The following is a 20,006-nucleotide window of genomic DNA, read 5'->3' as shown; positions in this document are numbered from 1 at the left end:
CACAAGGCCTGATTCAACACCACTTTCTGCATGGAAACTAATTTCCTTTACTGGGTGTTCACGTGAGTAAAAGCCGCAGAATCTAGCCCATAAGTTTGCACCTGTCATTGCTCAAGCTTCATTACGCTGAATAAGATCCAAAGAAGCATCTCAATTAATCACTCTCATGTATTAGTAATTAATTCATTAATTCAGTAAATTGCTCCAGGCCTTAGCATAATCAGTCATGTCAGAGTCTTCAAAATCATAAACCAAAGTGTTAAACACAAGCCGCCTGTCTTGGACTGATTTGTCATCTGCGGAAATTACTCATGACTGGACAGGTAATACTTCATATACGTTTTTTAAGAAAGCTGGCATGAAAAATTTGTCAAGTTAATTGTCCAGATTTCCTCCTTAAATGTACTGCTCCATCATCGAGGCTGATCAAGATCCAAATTGCATTACATTCAGAACAGTCAGGGCCTCAGAGTAAATACCTCTCAGGAAAGTCAAAGATCAGCATCTAAATTCACTAAATGTCCTGCACCAACTATATGTAAGCAAAAGTCCTATTTATCAAACTTCAAATTATTCAAATGTATCAGATGTCACAGCATATATCCCAGACCAGTCAAGTAGATAAGTTTAATAGCACATGAGCTGGCATGCAGCTCTGCTTGTATTCTCCATAGTTTCAGGGTTAGCAGGATGAAATAGCCCTCTGGAAGCTAAACACAGGTCTGATCAACACCATGTGATAACTGAAGAGATTTAAATCAGTTCAGTCTCATTGAAGGAAAATGAGCGAAAGTAGTGATGAGGAATTGAATCTTTACACATTCTTATGCAAAAGGACCTGATCTGCACTGCTTGGAATTAATGTGTGGAATTTAGTGAACCACCAAATTTCACACTTCTCTGAATGTTGCATTTGTTGAAAGCTTACATATATATAAATGCTGTTATGCATTTGGGACAGAGGGGGTAGGTTTTATGGCAATACTCTTGTGATTCCTGGATCCAACACAGATTCATTTCCTGAAACAGCAAGGCTAGCTTCCTGGTGTGGTAATGGACCATTAAGGAAACAAAGGGAGAAGCTCTGTGTGGGTTCCCTTCCCTCAACTGACTGGTCATTAGAATGACAAAGGCCCGAGTTGAGAGTTCTGGAAGCTGGAAGCAAGGCAGCAGGTTGGGAAGGCAGAGGGCCAGAGCCATGCCTGATTTCTGCTTGAATCCTAGGTTGTGGCTATGGGAGAATCAAGTCCCAAGAGAATTCAAAAACTTGCCCATAATCCCAGGCTGCAAACACAATGGATACAATGGCCAGGTATGTGCATTACTCTAAGCAAAACACAAACAGGTGGGCTTCTGGTTACTTCACTCCTCCCAAGCTGTTTTGCTACTGCACCACACTGAGCAAAACCACAGTTCATCTTACAATGTTGGCCACACCTGGACTCATGGTTTTTCTGAACTGGACAAACTGTGAGTCATCAACCATAGGACAAAGCTTTGTGGTTAGTCTGGAGAAAGTTAGACCAGGAGCCCAGGTTCAGACAACATACTAAACCAAACTGTTGATTAATTCTGTATGGCAAAGCAGGAAAACATGTAGGCCAATATACTGAGACAGCCCACCTTACCCATATGACTTCATCATTGATCAGGAAAAGCAGATTGCAATATGGTTATTATGAGGGTCACACAAAAAAGGAAGCAAATATATATGCACTCATTGTACTGCACTGTTACATGGTCTGATCCCCCATGAAAAGCTGCCACACAGGTACTAATTGTGTATAGGGCTATATATATGGTATACAGTGGTACCTTGGTTTTCAAAGGTAATCCATTCCGGAAGACTGTTCGAGTTCTGAAACATTCAAAAACCAAAAACTCAGTAGCCGATAGCTAGGCCTCAGGATCTTGCACTCAACAGAAGCCGCGTGGCATGTATGACTTCCAAGGCATGTTTGAAAACCGAAGCATTTACTTCCGGGTTTATAGTGTTTGAAAAACAAAATGTTCAAAAACTGAGGTACCACCGTACATTGAAAAGACGCTCACGCAGGTGGAAAACTGCTAGCTGTTACAGCTTTTGGAGTCTAAAGGACAATAGCTTTCAAAGAGAGAAAAGGCATATTTATAGACCTCATGTTGTAAAAACAACTATTGTGCCTTGAAACGCTATGAAACTGACAGGGGAACTGAGCATTTTCCCTCCCACATTGTTCCTGACCAATGTGGGGCTTCAGGAGACCTGGCATCAGCAATTGGCCAGGTTATACTCAGAAGGGCCCCTCACTGGCCGGACCTGCCTTGCCAATGGACCCAGGTAGGGGCAGTGCAGAGTTGCTTCAGAGTCAAACTCAGCTCCTATTCACAGTGGCCAAGCTGCTCTCACTTTAGGAATGTTTTGAAAACAGATTTCCTTCCATCCACCTATCTGACACTCATCATGGCACAGAGTCTTGCTATGGATGCTTTTTGGCTTAGTTCTCAACAACAAAAGTGTTCTGTTTTTTTAACACGCATACATTATGCATAAATGATATGCTCATTTATTTACAATGTATATTATTTATGAATGTTAGGGTAAAAAGGTAAAGGACCCCTGGACAGTTAAGACCAGTTGAATTTGACTATGGGGTGCAGATCTCATCTCCGCTTTCAGGCTGAGGAAGCTGGCATTTGTCCACAGACAGCTTTCTGGGTCATGTGACCAGCATGACTAAACCACTTCTGGCGCAATGGAACACTGTGACGGAAGCCAGAGCGCACAGAAAGACCGTTTACCTTCCCACCACAGCAGTACCTTTTTATCTACTTGTACTGGTATGCTTTCAAACTGCTAGGTTGGCAGAGGCTCAGAGAGAGCAACGGGAGCTCACCCCAATGCCGACCTTCTGATCGGCAAGCCCAAGAGGCTCAGTGGTTTAGACCACAACGCCACCCATGTCCTACCCATATGATTTATATATCCAGTAATATACAATTGTATTCTTGCTTTTCCTTTTTCTGAAGCATTGTTTGTTGACAATAATAATAATAATAATACCTTTATTGTCAATGCACAACCTGTGTACAATGAAATTAACCAAGCCTCCCTCCCCCCCCCCAAACACTCAGTCTCATTGCACTCTCTGTGCTTGTGTTGCTCATTGTTGTTATTCACTGCTAGAGGCAGCCTGTATCTACTAAAGCTGCAATCCTAGCCATGTCTACTCAGATTAAGTACCACTGACTTCAACATGGTTTACTCCCAGGTAAATGGGGTTAAATTTGCTGCTTTAATCTGATAATCCATGTCATCCAGGAATCCCTGAATCTGATATACAAAAAAGTGATATATAAATTTTGTTAAATAAAATAAAAATAAATGAATGTTTATTACAAACACTTAAAATATAAATAATGGAGGAAATGATAGGCTTCAGCAGACACATGCATGTCTAAAACTTGCATTTATGAAGTAAGATGTTGCAATTTAAAAAACCATATATGGCTAAGTGAGAAAGAGAGGCTAAAAGGCTGCAATCCTAATCCCACCCACCTAGGAGTAAGATCCACTGAATTCAATGAGACTTACTTCCAAGTAGACATCATTAGAATTTCAAACATAGCTTACTTCATTAACTTTGTTTTCAAGGTGCCACAAGACTCTTGTTTTTTAATACAAAAGATTAACAGGGCTACCCCTCTAGAAAGTCATTAACTTGGAAGGGAGCACACAGGGAAGATAATTGATTGTTGATGGCTGAGATATGCATGACTGTTGTGTGCTGTGAGATATGTGAAAATATGTATATTTCCGCAGCAGGGGACAAGAAAACAAAACACAGACTTGTTCAAAATTAACCAATTGCAGTGGAATAGAAAAGTGTTAATGGATGTTGGAACAAGCTGAGGCACATTTGTTCATCCCTGCTCCATCACCATGCCCACCGCAAACACACACAAACACGGTGGCTCCTCTCAAAAATACAAAATTAATTTTAGCCAGTGGGAGTCAGAATCAATTCTAGGATGAGAAATATAGTCCTGGTACACTACACCTTGGGATGTGGGTGGCGCTGTGGGTTAAACCACAGAGCCTAGGACTTGCCGATCAGAAGGTCAGCAGTTTGAATCCCCGCGACAGGGTGAGCTCTTGTTGCTCGGTCCCTGGTCCTGCCAACCTAGCAGTTCGAAAGCACGAAGTGCAAGTAGATAAATAGGTACCGCTCCGGCGGGAAGGTAAACAGCATTTCCGTGTGCTGCTCTGGTTCACCAGAAACAGCTTAGTCATGCTGGCCACATGACCCGGAAGCTGTACGCTGGCTCCCGCAGCCAATAAAGCGAGATAAGCGCTGCAACCCCAGAGCCGGTCACGACTGGACCTAATGGTCAGGGGTCCCTTTACCTTTACGCTACACCTTAATATCCAGTTGAGCTTCTAAGTCCTTACATTAGCAGAGATCCTCATTCACAAACATGACAACATAACAGCCTGTGTTTCCCCAGCAAAGTTGTCTAATAAATAAAACACAGTAAAATAAGGATAACTTGAGAAGAAACAGCAGGCAAACACACAGCTTCTGCATGTTTCCAATGCTTAAGAACACAACATAAGAAGAGCTTGCAGGATTGGGCCAGTGGTCCACCTAGTTCTTACAGTGGCCAGCTAGATGCCTATGGGATAAGGTTACCAGATTTTTTTCAATTAATCTGGGGACACTTTTCAACTTCAATGGATTTTGCATGGAGACTGATTTGTAAATCCGGGGACTGTCCCCAGGAAACGGGGACGTCTGGTAACCTTACTATGGGAAAACCTCAAGCAGGATTTGAGCACATCAGCCCTCTCCCCTCCTGTGGATTCCAGAAACTGCCTCCAACTGTGGAGATAAGGCATAACATAGCATCATGACTAGTAGCTCATGGTAGCCGTTTCCTCCATGAATTTGTCTAAGTCTTTTTTAGCCTATCCAAGCTGGTGACCATCACTACTTCCCATGGGAGCGAGTTCCAGTCTTCCAACAGTCAGCTTCATTGGAAGTCCATGAGTTCTAGTGTTATTAGGGGGGAGAGTATTTATCCATGCCATGCATTATTTTATAAACTTCCATGATATCACCCCTGACTCATCTTTCCTCTCCCACACAAACTGATCATTCCCAACGTGCTAATCCCAAATCACTCAAGGTAAACTGAAATGAACAGTTAGTACAGCACTTGGCAGAAAACAAAGTGCCACCATCGCCTTGTGAACCAAGGGGGGAAAAAACATTGCCACATTTTAACAGTGAGTCCCCTTTGCCAACCTCACTGAAGGACCTAGTAATTCTCTTGCCTTGCTCCTATTCATATCAATGAGCGCTGTATAAAAGAAATTCCTGGTGGGTTGTGTCTTAAATTTTTTAAAAGGTACAGGAGGGGGGGAGCTTAGAAATTCCTATGAAACTGCTTTTTGCAAAGTTTTGAAAGATCATTTTTCTTAGTCTGAACTTGTAAAGTGGCAAATTTGGAACTAACCCAGCCAGGTCCCTCTTTGAATAAACCAAATTTAGGTAATTAAAAGAACAGAAACAAGCTTTACCCAGCGTAATTAGGCTAAGCTCAAACTAATGTACTAAGGAATTCACAAAGTCTCAGATGCCCTCTTAATTGCAGCTGAGTAAAAGGCAGTTTCGGCTAACTAAGGGCTGGAGGGTAAACAAGCTGGAAGATTCATTCTTTGCAGAAAAACTGCCAAGGCCAAACACAGAGGGTGACAGCTGTGTTCGACATCATTTCCCCCATCTGCCATAAACATGACAAATTAACTGACATTTAAGGCTAGGGATAAGGGGGGAAACTGCCTTGAATAGCTGTGCAAAAATAAGTCATTCACACTCTGGGTGAAAGATTCCAACAGATATACAAGTAATGTGCAATTCAAATGAAAATCCCATCTTTAAATGCCAAGAGAAATCACCTTTTCTGCCCATGACTCTCTAATTCTCATTCGCATTGAAGCTAAGTGACCAAAATTCAGCAAGCAGTTCTATTGATTTGTGGCTTAAATTAGCAGTGTAAAACAGAAAGTGGGTCTTGTTTAAGGTCAAGCTATGTTCAAGTGGGTCCAGTCCTATGAGCTGCTGCACTGACTAGAGCAGATCCCAAAGGTGGTAGCGAGGCACAAGTTGTTGCTTATCCCAATGTGGGGTTCAACCTTGGATGCACGTTCCTTTCGCCCCAGCTCCCACATTGTACATCAAATTCCTTGTGCCATGCAATGAACTTTACGTGGCTCAGGAATTTGGAGAGTGCCTGGTCCTTTCTTCTTCCTTTGTTTGAGATCTACTAGGCCCTATGGTGCGTTGCAGCTACTGAGGACAACACGCTTCTGCTTTCTCCATTGGAGTAACTGGGACAGCATTTATGAGAACTTCTAAGGTGATAAGACACTACTGGAACTGTGAGGGTAAGAAGGAGTTCCCTTGAAAAGGTGAGGCAGAGCATTTCTTCCTGAGATGCACCACCTTCTGTTACAAGCCAGGAATGTGTTTCCAGTTGGTCAGTATGTCAGCTAATGAGACCTGGCAGAGGTCCATCTTGCAACATCTGGGTAGGAGAAGGGCCTTTTCTGCTGTGGCCCATCTCTGTGGAACTCCCTCCTCTCTGATGGCATTCTGATACCTGCCAAAAGCTCACTTATTCTCCTTGGTGGTAATCAACTGGCTGGATGAAGAGGAGTAGTGGGAGGCACCAGCCAGGGAACCCCTGAGGAAAACTCCACAGGAGGAAGGCTCAGAGCCAGGGGATTGGTGGTGGGACACCAATGAGAGCTCAGAGGGAGAAGGTGGCTGGGAGGAGGTGTCAGAAGCTGAAGCGGCAACAGGGTTTAGTAAACAAGAAGAGCCTGTGACAGGGAGCACTTCAGACTCTGAGGCTGAAGCGGAGGGGGGGGAATCAAGAGACTGCTGAAGAAGCCAGGGAGTCTCCCCCTCTTGCTGAAACAAGCTCCCCTCCCCACAGTTTCCAAGAGCACACAGAGTAATGAGAAGAGCAGAACAGAGGTCAGAGGTGAGCAGACAGTTTAAGACTGCTTGGGAAACATCCAGGAAAGGAGGAGACTTAGAGAGGGTGGAAGGATCTTCAGTCCTGGCAACCGCTCCATAGGGGCAAGACATACTGGGAAGGGTTGCTGAGACCACTAGTGTTAACTTCACTGGCATCAGAGATTTGCTTCCTTTCTTGCTGACCTATGTCTGACTCAGTGCTGACATTAATGCCAGTCTGTTCTTAATTTCTGGATTTACTATAGGTGCTGGGGGAGGGGTTATAATTGTTGCATCATGCTGTACACTGCTTTGTGAGTTTTAATTAAAAAATGGTATTCACATATTTTAAAATAAAAATAAAGGAACAAATGCTCATTAATACATCTTATCAGCTTTGAGAACATAGAGCCTGAAATGCTTTTAATCAATGTTGTAAAGGCTAAAGTGGCTCAGTGTAATCAGATGCCCAAATGGAGAAAAGGTCGTAACAACTACTGTAGTTCTGAACCAATTGATGGATCACTATTTTTCAAAAACACGTCCCTCGAACACAGGACACTGGGCAAAATTTAGCTATGTGCATATAAAGGAAGAACCTCATATTGTGACCCATGGTGATAGACCATAGGCAGCGGGATGAGCTGCCCATGGGGGCGGGACAAGCTGGGCAGGGCACTCTGGGCGAAGCCTGCATGGAGTTTGTCTGCTACCCCTCCCTCAGCTGCACTCCAGCTGAGGGCCTCCAGCCAGAGCCACTGTGTCACTCCCAGGAGAGACGCATAACTCGGGTGCACTGCAAGCCCTGCATAAGTGCTGCCCCCTGGGAAAGTGGTGCTCAGTGCTCGTGTGCCCCCCCCCCCAGCTACGCTGCTGCCATATGCCTTCATGGAGAATCATAGCTTTGGATTACAGACATGATGATTAAAAGTGTGACAGAGTAAGATTTTCAAAAGTTAGTGTTTTGGTTTTACCTCAAGTGCAAAAAAGGATGTTGAGATTATGGGTTATATCCAGTGCTAGCCCTACTCAGAGTATACCCATTGAAATTAATAAACACAACTAATATAGCTCCATTAATTTCAGTGGATCTACTCTGAGTAGAACTTAGTTGGATACAACTCTATGGTTGAAATATTTTGGTAAATGTTCTCAAATCCATCTTACGTCTATCAATATTTCATACTTGCCTATATATTTACAGTGATTGAACATCCTGTTCCCTGAAAAATGTCTCTGATTCAAATATTGTCTCCTTGTTATCTTCCTTCCTGGCAACAAAGCCAACCCTCTGTCATTATCTCAGAGTGGTCTACAACTTTCTGTTCCTGTCAGGTGCAATAATTTATTGTTGTCAGAAAACAATAAGCTCTTCCTCAGTGTCTCTCAGGTTTCATCTGCAGGAACTGGATGAAGCCAGTGTCCCATTCCAAACGATGTCTGTATAAAACAGGGTATGGGCAGGGCAGGAATCATTTTTAAAAGTGCGATCAAATTCCGATCTGCTGCATCGTGAGCTGACTATTTTCTTTATAATATTTTAATCTACATTAATTCAAGGGGATCGTGATTAACAACGGTAAAGAGCAAAGAAGTGAAGTGTAAAGAAATGTAATGGGGAGTTGGGTCTACTCATGGAGGCTGTCCCTGCAGCCTCCTATATGATTAGAACCCTAATCATATAGGAGTCTAAATCACACTGGGAAACTCCATAAAAAGAGCCTTCTCCTTGCAGTAGATACTCCACCCCAAAGTGTGAAGGCCAAGGGGAAGGTGGGAACATCAGGAATACAACAGAGGAGGCAGAGGTGTCAACCACATCCTTTCTCCCCTCGCCCTCAGGTGACTGGAATCACTTGAGGGGAAGCACATGACCAGAGATTATATCACTTTTAAATACCAAATATTTTGGCATTTCTATAACCACTTTTTTTACCTTCTATCTTCTTTTTATATTTCACCTCATTATATGTAAATCAGTTTCTTATTTTCGCATTACAAAACATTTCAACTCAAACCAACAAATGTTTTCAGATGTTTACAATGTTCTTTCATATAAAATATAAATTTGCTCCAGTCCTTTTGAAATAGTTCGTCGCACTGATTCCGGATCTTCTCTGTCAACTTTGCCAACTTTTAGTAAAGAGGTTCGAAAGTCAGAAAGAGGAGGAGGGAGGAGGTTGATGCTCAGTTTGAGCAATGTTTTAGGCTATAGAATTATGTAATAGAATGTGATTATGATAAATATGGAAAGCTCCACAAAATTATCATTAAAAAACCTAATATTTAGCTTTGACTCTTCTTGCTAGGTGTAATAGATAATATTATCTGCACCAACAAAGCATATCAGTAATAGCACCACTGAAAATCTAAAGCATGCCTTGGCAACTGCATTGTGGGTTGATATCTTTGGTGAGAGGTATTAGTCTCAAGCAGAATCTGGAACAGCAGTTCCACTGTGTCTGGTGGAGTAACTAAGGCATGTTGCACCTAAAGTATTGTCTCCTGAGCTTAGATGCACAAATGGTAGTTTTGCAGGCCGAAAAGTTAAAGTAACACATATTCATCACACCAGGGACAGACAAACTGGTACCCTCCAGATATTGTGGATTCCAACTTCCCTCATCTCTTACATTGTAGTTTGGTATGGGCAAATACATCAGTATTGGTTTCTCTCCATATCTAATTTTTCAATCTTAACTTCATTTAAATAATTTGTCTAGTTCCTACCCTTGCTGTAGTCCAAGGGATAAGCCAGAATTTGCTACTGTCTCTTAAAGCAAAGAATCAATCAAGTACCATTTTTAAAACTGTATGCTTGAAGCTGGAAGGCAGAGTTAATGTTCTAGGAAGAGCCAGGAGAGAAGCAAGGGATTTAATTTACCTCACCCATGTAATATATTCCTTGCACTTAAATTATGTTGACAGAGTGGGACATGTGCTTAATAAGGAGCAGCAGGGTGAATCCCATATCTGTCAGATGCAACTTGACTAGAATGGTAGCATAAGACTACTTAGGCCTTATTTGAAAGAGACTTATGGAAAAGAAATCAACAACATTAAACGGTTGCAGGGAGGGGGCAGGCCGTCTTGTCATATATCAAGAGTGGCTTGATGCTCCTTTTAGGAGCCAGGACAAGGGAAATGAACTCACATCAATTGATAGGCAATACCATCTTGGAGTATGGAAATCTGACTGTTGAAGCTGATGTAAAATGACTGCAAAGTCTAACGACCTTGTGCATCATGGAAGCCAAAACCTATAAGCACATAAATAAAGCTTAGGTAATTGCTCTGCATGTGAAATAATTGAAGTTGTCTTTATTCACTGAAGGAAGTGAAAATATACAGGACAAAGGAAATAGCATAATATCTGTGAAACCCTTGTAACCATGTGTAATATGATAATGTCAACACAAAAATATTTCATATGAATTGAGCCAATTGACTCCCTCCACAGGAAGTCTACTTGTGTCCTTTGTTCTGCTAAATTTCTATCCTGTTCCCATACTCTAAAGCAGGCTTCCTCAATCTTGGCCCTCCATATGTTTTGAGTCTACAATTTCCATCATCCCAGACCATCCTGCTAGCTAGGAATCATGACAGTTGCAGGCCAAAAACATCTGGAGGGCTGAGGTTGAGGAAGCCTGCTCTAAAGCATGTGTGGGCAATCTTTTGTCTGTCAGATTCTGCATTTCCTCAGAGATAATTTGTCAGGGGCTGCAGGCCACCTATGACTGGATCCAGAGCCAGTGGTGAGCAGAGCCAGAGACAAAAGTGTTCTGGATTAATTTATCCAGAATAAAGACAACTCCCCCACCCCCCAGCTTCAATTTTTCCATGGCTACCTCAGACTAGAATTCCCTATTTTACACAAGTCTACTCAGTGGGTGGCACTGTGGTCTAAACCACTGAGCCTCTTGGGCTTGCTGATCAGAAGGTCTGCGGTTCGAATCCCCGCAACGGGGTGAGCTCCTGTTGCTCTGTCCCAGCTCCTGCCAACCTAGCAGTTTGAAAGCATGCCAGTGCAAGTAGATAATAGGTACCACTGTGGCAGGAAGGTAAATGGCATTTCCATGCACCCTGGCACTCGTCACAGTTCTCCATGTGCCAGTAGTGGTTTAGTCATGCTGGCCACATGACCTGAAAAGCTGTCTGTGGACAAACACCGGCTCCCTCGGCCTGATAGCGAGATGAGTGCCGTAACCCCATAGTCACCTTTGACTGGACTTAACTGTCCAGGGGTCCTTTACCTTTTACCTTTTTTTACTCAGCAGTAAGTCCCGTTGTGTTTGTTGTGGGACTGATACACTGTTGATTCCCAGTACTTTTATGATGCAGTTCAATTGGCAAATCCATTAAGTCAGGTATAAATCTGGCTTATGTTTAAAGTACATCTTTTGTCATGAATGCATTGTTTGGGAACCCTAACTGATTATCCTAGAAGCTCCCACCAGGAATATTTCTGCAGGAGTGAAGCAAAAACATTTATTGGGAACCACATGGAGCATTGCACATGGATGTGCACAAGCAGATTAAGCTCCATCTCTTCCCAATTGGATGAAGAGGCTGTCCCAGTATGCTTAGTAGAAGGTTGGACCTCCATCCTGTGAATCCCCTACATTTTTGCAAGACAATGGCTTTTTAGATTTTAGTGGCCCAGACACTCAGGTTTACCATTGATGTTAGTTTCAATAACTGTATCTCTGGACCCATGGGAGCAAAATTGCCCTTCATTCTTTGTTTCCTTTAAGTCAGATGATATACTCTTTTTCTTAAAATGCAATCTCTACCACTATTTTCCCTGACAGAGTTGACAGCCCTAAAATACAAGTGGATTTGCAAAAACATGTGAGAGGAGGATGCAGCAGTGTTGCCATTTTTATTAAAGTCTTTGCAGGAGGTCCACCAGCAATAGATCAGGTTGGGCTGGAGAGAAGGCCTCTCCTATCAGCATGCAGACATAAAGCAGAAATATTGAGTAGGAGGTGTGAGCCCCACAAGGAACCAGAAACTGGGAAGCTGAGGGAAGCAGGAGAGACAGAGAGGAGTTGTCAAGAGACACACCCCATCCCACTCACAGAGCAAACAGTTTGGGAAATCAGAAATAAGAACTTGGGGCTAAAAGCCCTGGTGGTGAGTTTATAACAGGAGATTGGTGGGACAGGATAAAGGACAAGCCAATGTGATGAAAGGGAATCAAAGCACTTGTAGCAACAACCCCGCCCAGTAAAACCTGGAATGTGAGTATATTGCAGCCTTGAGGAGCCTCTGGGGTGCGTAGATAAACACGGACAAGTATAGCAATGTGCCACAAGTCCATTTTTACCTCTAAACTATTTCCATTTAATCTCCCACATTCACGGCAGGGATTTCACTCTGTCTCCTATAAAATATGGCTCTGATTTTCAGTGGAAAAGACAGTTACCACTTAGCAAAGAGAATGTCACTGTCTGTTGATTCCTCTCTTTCTTGGAAGGTCCAGTGACTTAGATCATTCTCCTAATATGAAATCACATCCATGGGAAATGAGATTTCAGCTGCACTCCCTCATGCATTCTTTTTAATGTGTAGTTTTCATTAAAGGCATTACAATGGACAGACAATCTAACAAAATAATACATTATCTGTGTCACGTCTTCCTTCCTTCCTTCCTTCCTTCCTTTTCTATTCTTCAAACCTACAGTGTTAGTTTTCACATTTAGGTGTGCTGTAGGGCTTCATATAAATTATATTGCCCCATGCACTCTACAAACTCCCTGCCTATAGACGTTACCTTCACTGTATTGTTGTGAGTCTGTGGGCGCTAGACCACTATGATCGTATCAGAGTTTAATCTATTTTTGGTGTGTTCAAACTGGGGAATAGCTAGACCCGTGTATATTAGACTTGTGTGCATTAGGCCAGACCCATGTATATTAAGCTGTGTGCTATACAATGCTAATCCTCTGGAATGAGCATGTGTTAAGGGCTAATTCAGCTAAACTGATCTCCTGTGTGAGGTGATAGCCTGGGGATGGGCCATTAAGAAGAACACAAAGCATCAAAGGAAACTGTGTGAGATGGCAAAGGGTGGGGGCCCTTTCAGCTAAAAATAAAGCCTAAGATTAGAGAAGTAGGGTGAAGAAGTGATGTGAGGCAGAAGTTTAGAGTAGGAGTTGTGACCAGGAGAAGCAAAGCAGTAGGCAGAGCATGATGCTGATATCTGTTTGAAACCATGATGCACCTATGGGAGAGGAAAGACCTGTTAATGCTGTAAACTTCTCAGGCTGTAGATATATGTAAATAAACCATATATCATAAAGACACCACAGTCTCCGCAGGGCCTCTGCTGTGAGGAATTTAAGTGGAAATTCCTTCCTAAAAACACATTTTTATATGAAATTTTGACTAATACGCAAATTTTTGAAAGCGACTTTCCCTGATGCAAACATTATTTTTATTAATATATGCATTTTTATGTACATTTTCCCCTAATATATGCATCTTCTTGCCCATTGGTTGGAGAACTGCATTATGAGATTTAGAGAAGTGCAAATGTTGAAGTATAGCTTTGTTACAGCTCACCTACATTTGAGAAATGTGAATCAGGTAGAGCTTATCATTAAGTGCAAACAAAATTGAATTTCTTCCCCATCTCTTCTCGGGATAAGGTGGCTTCGTACATCCCTAGAGCTCCAAGGTAGTTCCTCCCTCTTTTGCACCCCTTGGGAAATGAAGACATTTTAAAAGTGTGCTTTTCTGGAAAGGATTCGACATAATCCTATCTGACCTCTGCAACAGCAAGATAAACTCTTATAGTTTTGGGTATAGGAGAGCTAATGCTGCAGTACCTTATGTAAGCATCTGTTTTTTGTTTTTTCCACAGAGCACATGGGGAGAAGGCAGTGTGGGTGTGAGTAAAAAAAGCAAGGGTTCCAACTTTTATCAGAATTCCAAGGCCTTTGTCAGTTTAAGCAGGGTCTCTGCCATCACTTTAACATAGTGGGGTTTTACAGCTAGAAGTGGCATCCTGCAGAGAACAGAAACGACTTGCTTAGGCGTTCTACAGGAATGCATCTATAAACCTGACAGCAATCGGCAACCAGAGACCTCTCAGACTCCTGTCTGCAGTCTTTAAAGTTTTCAGCCAAACCTGGGAGGGGAGAGAGAAAGATCTGTAGTGTTGCATTCTAACCAGAAAACATAAGTGATGCTGTTGCTCCTCAGCCAGAAAGCCTCTGCAGAAATCATGTTTTAATTCTGAGAGGACGGACAGCTCTTCCCCACTTGCTTCAGGACCAAGGGGCAGTGACACTTTGCCACTGCCACTTGCCAGCACAGCGCAGGGGTTCTGCAGGACAGCAGTGAGGTTGGAGTAGCCCGGAAGCTCTGGCAGGAATGCCAAATCTGCATTGCCTCCACTGCACTGCCAGCTTGCCCCACTGCTGCACAGCGATGCCGCTGCCAAGACACCAGCACCATGGGGGTGTCCCACCAGCTGGTTCTGATTTCCTTGGAATAACTGAAGAATCTGTCAAGAGTGGGCAGCACTCTTCGGCGGCAGTGCCACTGTTGCCACACCAGTCTGAAACCTTGTTATTCACTTCACATAGTAGAGGCGTCCAGAAAAGGTTGGCAGGGGGCACATGTTGGCAGTGATGAAGTTAAGAAAAAGAAAGGGCTGGTCTGGCTAGTTTGCCTCCCTCTCACAGTGCAGGCTACAGCTTATACCATCACGTACTGTCTTCCAATAAAATATCTGAAATCCCCAATACCAAAGGAACATGTTGCGTGATTGGAGGGCAGAAATGGGGGTTATATAGGGTGCTTTTCTATTTTTATTCGTTTCTACCAATAAATTTATACCATCATCTAATCTATTTTTTCCAATTGCAAGTTTCCAATAAATGATTTTATGCATGAAATACTAATGCTAAGTACAATTATTATGTAAAAGAAAAAAAGGCAATTGAATGTCAAATACACTAGATCAAGTGAGCGATTTAAATATTATTTTATGGCAATTTATACAAAAAAAAATTCTGAAGTGTGAAAGATGATATAGAACCTTTAATCAGAGCCAAGAACTATAAGTGAGTAATACATGACACCTTATAAATTAAGTCCAGAATGATCATACATAAAAAAGGAATGAGACATTTCAGTTACAGAAAGGATAAGAAGTACTTTATTACAGAAAGTTCTTTTCAAAAGCTTCCAGACATGAATAAAGCTGTAGGCATAGTAATGCCAAGAAACAAATGGCCTCATCCTATAAACTAGGGGAGCAGAAAGTGGATCAGGATCTAGTGGTAGATCTCTTGGTGATTTAGATCAGCAAAGGTTCCTGACTCCTGGCTGTTTCTAAATTATGCTGCTAAGACTATAGCAAGGAATCAATAGTGGAGGTTTTTAATAAGAAGGGGCAGGCAGTACCTTGGTTCCAGTGCTTGAAATAAAAATCAAATTCCTGGATTGAGCATGTGTTGAGAAGAACCCTGTTCCTAAATTTTATGTATGTCCACACCCCCGAGCTCCTGTTTTACACCTGGCTCTGGCAGGTGGACCTTGACATTCTATTAAAAATACAAAGCAGTGCTGGACGTTCAACAGCCGTTTGTAACGTAAGGATTAATTGGGGTGGGTGGAGGTGTTGCTTAGCAATCGGAGAAGCATGATCTTTCCTGAGGTAATACATGATCTGATTGGTTGTGTAGTTCTAGAGGATTTCCCCCACCCCTTGCATGTTAGGTAGAATGTCTCTCTGCTTTGCATAAGAAAGAAGAAAGACAAGACTTCTCTTGTGATGGCCTGGGATTCGGACTCAGATGCTGAACCTCAGGGATCCCAGCCTGCACAGGATTCCCCGCCTCCAGAACCAGCTGAGCCGGGGCTGGGGCATGAGCCTGAAGGGTACAGGCATCAGCTGAGCCTGCTCTGGCTCCTGAGGTGATGGAGGGCCCATTGCCTGCAGGTGCTCCACTCTCAGCCCCGGCAGAGGAATCTGAGGTTGCCTCTGGGTCCGGTAACTCTCCAGCCTCTCCTGAGCTGCAGAGGCTCAGGGCAGAGAGGCGGAGGGAACTAAGTTCCCACAGGAGGAGTGCTCGCCTCCAGGCCAGGAGAGGCGAGTCGAATCACCAGAGGATTGGGGCCACCCTATGCCTCAGGGCAGATAAAAGCTATCCAGCCCCAGTCCCTGGTTGCGGGAGCAACATTGTTGATTGCTAGTTCCTGCCTGAACCCTGTACTGCTTTTCTGCCAGAGCTCCTGACCCGCCCTGGCTCCCTGCTTGCATGCCTGTTCCTGACTTCACCCGACTCCCTGCCCTGCACCCAGCTTCAGCCACTACGGACTGCCTCCATGTTGCACCTTTGACCACAGACCGGACTTGGACCTCGCCTCTCGGGTAACCGATGGGACCAGCACATCTCTATTCCTTTCTCCTCAAAATACACACTGTTTTGTTCAGCTTTCTTCCTAAAGTGTTATCAAGACTTTTCTCTTTTCACTCAAATCTGCATTATCAAGGCCTTGGAAAGGACCCAGCTAAAGAAACCATGACAGAATCTCTAATAATAATAATAATAATAATAATAATAATAACAATAATAATAATAGACTAGATCCCACAGCAGCTGATCTCACCTTTACACTCTACTCTGTGCTGTTCAACCCATGCATTGCTGCTGTTGTAGGGACTGGAAGATAGAAGGGGAAGGATCTGTTGCCAGCCCTTTGCCAGCCCTTGGCTAGGGTCCTACAAGTCTTAGTATGCATCAGCCATTTCTTACAGGAAGAAGAGGCATAGGTATCTCCTGGGAATGGTCAATCCTGACTGGAGCACAGATGTTGTTATCAGGTCTGTCGACCAGTCTGGAAATTCCTTCCTGTTCTTCAGAATTTGAGGATGAAACGTGATCTGACATTAATTGGATGTGTGCAATTAATGTGCACACTTTTTGTTATGTAAACAACAGCTGAGGCGAAGCCTTGGCATCCTCTAGACCAGTGGAAAAGGAGGGAAGCATTACTCTTTTGTATTTTTTGGGTAAAGAGCAAGAAAAGGAATACTGTACCCAAAAAAGCTGAGTCCAAAGATCGTGTCTTCAGCAGGCTGAGGCTAGCAGTCTTTCTAATCTCAACTATTAGTGACTTCCCATGGTATTAAAATTCAAGCAGGGTAACCATTAAAATAAAGATGTTTTCTTGCCAGCACTATATAGATGTTTGGAAAAGAAGGAATGCCTATTTAATTACTCAACAAATGATGTTCTTTTGGTTACTCAGCATAAGGAACGGCTGGACGTAATAGACTTTGGGCTTTAATGGTGTTTAAAATTGCTTTTCCAAATCACCTTATAAAGTATAGGTTCATTCTCATTTCTTATATTCATAGGATACACTAAGGTGTAGTTGACTTTTCATCTCTGGATCGCTCCTTCCTTCCAAGGACTCCAAATGACTATTATTTCAAAGTGCCAAAAAGATTATTGCGTTGCCCATCAGCATTCTGTGCTTAGTTGTTCATTTGGTTCTTTCCTTTGAAATAATTAATTGTCTTTCATTTTGTCCCCTCGCTGTTCTTTGCGGTTAATACACAGGGACAGAATTCAGGAAGATTTGTTAAAGCAAGATGTACATGACACAGTGACCCAGGGCTTCTTGCTTTTCCTACAGAACAGCAGATACTTTGCACCCCATTTCCCCAGAGGATGTACTTGAATATACTTAAATCATCAGAATGGTGCGTTCGCCGCCCTGAACAAACTCAACCGTCCATCTCCATAATGGATGTTGTTTTGCATAATTATTTCTTCTATTTTGATATTTGCTGGTTTCACAAAGGCCCAGAACCCTTTATATTGAACTGATGATATGAGACCCACTTTGAGGCCTGTGAAAAACACAATTATCATGGTGTTAGGAAATTGTCCTGCAGTTCTCATACTCTGCAAATAAATTGAACAGCAGCATGTGTTACATACTTCATTAGGCTAATGGGTGGGAGATTTTGGACCAATTAAAAATATTTTCCCAATACAAAGACTGAAAACGTTGTTGCAACTGGCCAAATTTCTTTTTCTTTTTCTTTTTTCTTTATGTACTGAAAAAGAATCAAACCAGCAATCCAGAAATCTGTAGATAGACTTTGCTTAAGCAACTCATGGAACACCTAGGGATGGGCAAATCTTTTCATTTTAGTTTCTCTCGTTGTCCCAGTCTTCGGTTCTCTACATGTTGATATCCATTTGCATTTTTTTAAAAAAGTCCTCATGAATATTCATCATAACTTGGGTGTTAATTTCTCCTGGTGTATGCATGTTTGCATGCAGTTTTCCCCAACACAGTTTTGTATGTTATCTTCATGATATATGCAATTTTATGTACATTTTACTCTAGTTATATGCATTTGTGTACATTACGTGGCTGGATAACTGCATTGCAAAATTGAGAGAAGTGCAAATATCAAAGAGATGCTCTGTTTCAGTTTGGTTTTGGAAGGTGTGAATTAGATAGATTCTTTAGGTGTGAATCGAGTCTAATTTCTCCCCCATCCTTGGTACCCCTTGACAATGACTGTTGTCCCTGGCAAGCAATTGCATAGAAATTAGCCACAGTAATCCCAAACTACATTCCATTTTGATGAAAACAGAGGAAAACACAAGCAGAAGTCCAGCGTTCCATTGAAGTCATCGCCATTGCGTTCAGAATCTTTCTCTATCACTTTCTCACTTTTGCTCAGAAGAGCCAATCTTCTCACAGCATTTTATTGAACACCGACCATTTAGTGCTGAAAAAAATGTGTTCCATGCAAGCTACTGTCAAGAAAAATAAGGAATGATCTTATGTAGGAAGGTAGAAAAACCCTACTGCATATTCCATCTAATCCAGATCTCTTGTATGGATATCTGAAGAATGGTGAGTGCTCACTGACTTCAAACAAGCAAACAAAAAAGGTCACAAATCACTCACTCACGCACTCACTCACTCACACACACACACAATATGGATTTATTTCAGTGTTATTGAAACTCATTTATTAGTATTTGAAAGTCCATTTCCAACTGAATACGATTGGCTAGTACAAAGCAATTCATCTTTTTTTTAGCACAGTATAAAGCCACTCATGATTCAGGCAGCATCCCTGGGTAATGGATATAGATAAACCAAATCAAAGAACATGACAAGAACATGGGATACTGCATTGAATTAGGCAAACTGGAGGTAATGAAAATGAGGGGCAGGGTGACATTTGCAAGGGAGGCTGAGGAATGCCTTTTAGCAAAATGCAAATATCAACATGTGATGGGGGATGATAATTATGTGAGTCGCAGCAAGTGCAGGTGACAGAAATACTGTAACTTTCCTCCCCTGGTGTGATTCTGGGGAAAATCCTTTCTCTGCAGCTGCTATTTGCATTGGGAAGAAATTCCCTCATTGATCCCCAGAAATACTTTTGGTTTCAGAGTCTGGCTAGTAGAGGGAAATAGAAATTTGGGTAATGTGCAAGAAATGGTTAAACACCTTTCCTACCCACCCACCAATTCTTCCCTGTAGCAAAAGTCTTCTACTCCTCTGCATTAGCGTTATAGGAAAAAGCAGAGGGTGGGATCGCATGTTTTTCTCGCAATGTGCAGTTCTCCCCTCATAGAGCGGGGGGAATCTATCCTTGTAAGCTTTGAGGGCAATACAGTATAACCATTTTTTAAGGAAGAAAATGCTACAAGTACCCTTAATGCAGCTTTGTTTCTTGCATCTCTGCACCCCAATTCCTTTTGGCAATTTCACTGCCTTAAGAATATCAGAAGAGCCCTGCTGGATCCAGCCCAGCATTCTGATCTCCCTGTAGCTAACCAGATGCCTGTGGGAAGCTCACAAGATTGACATTCTTCCCATTTTGAACCCCAGCAACAGGCATATAGCCTCTAATACTGAGCTGATCTATAGCCTGGTAGCCATTGATTGCCTTATCCTCCATGTGTTTAAAGCCATCCAAGTTGGTGGCCGTTACTTGGT

Source organism: Podarcis erhardii (assembly GCF_964252035.2).
Source record: "Podarcis erhardii genome assembly, chromosome: 4".
NCBI classification, from domain to species: Eukaryota; Metazoa; Chordata; class Lepidosauria; order Squamata; family Lacertidae; genus Podarcis; species Podarcis erhardii.
The sequence above is the reverse complement of the archived record's forward strand: the minus strand, read 5'-3'. Positions refer to the sequence as shown.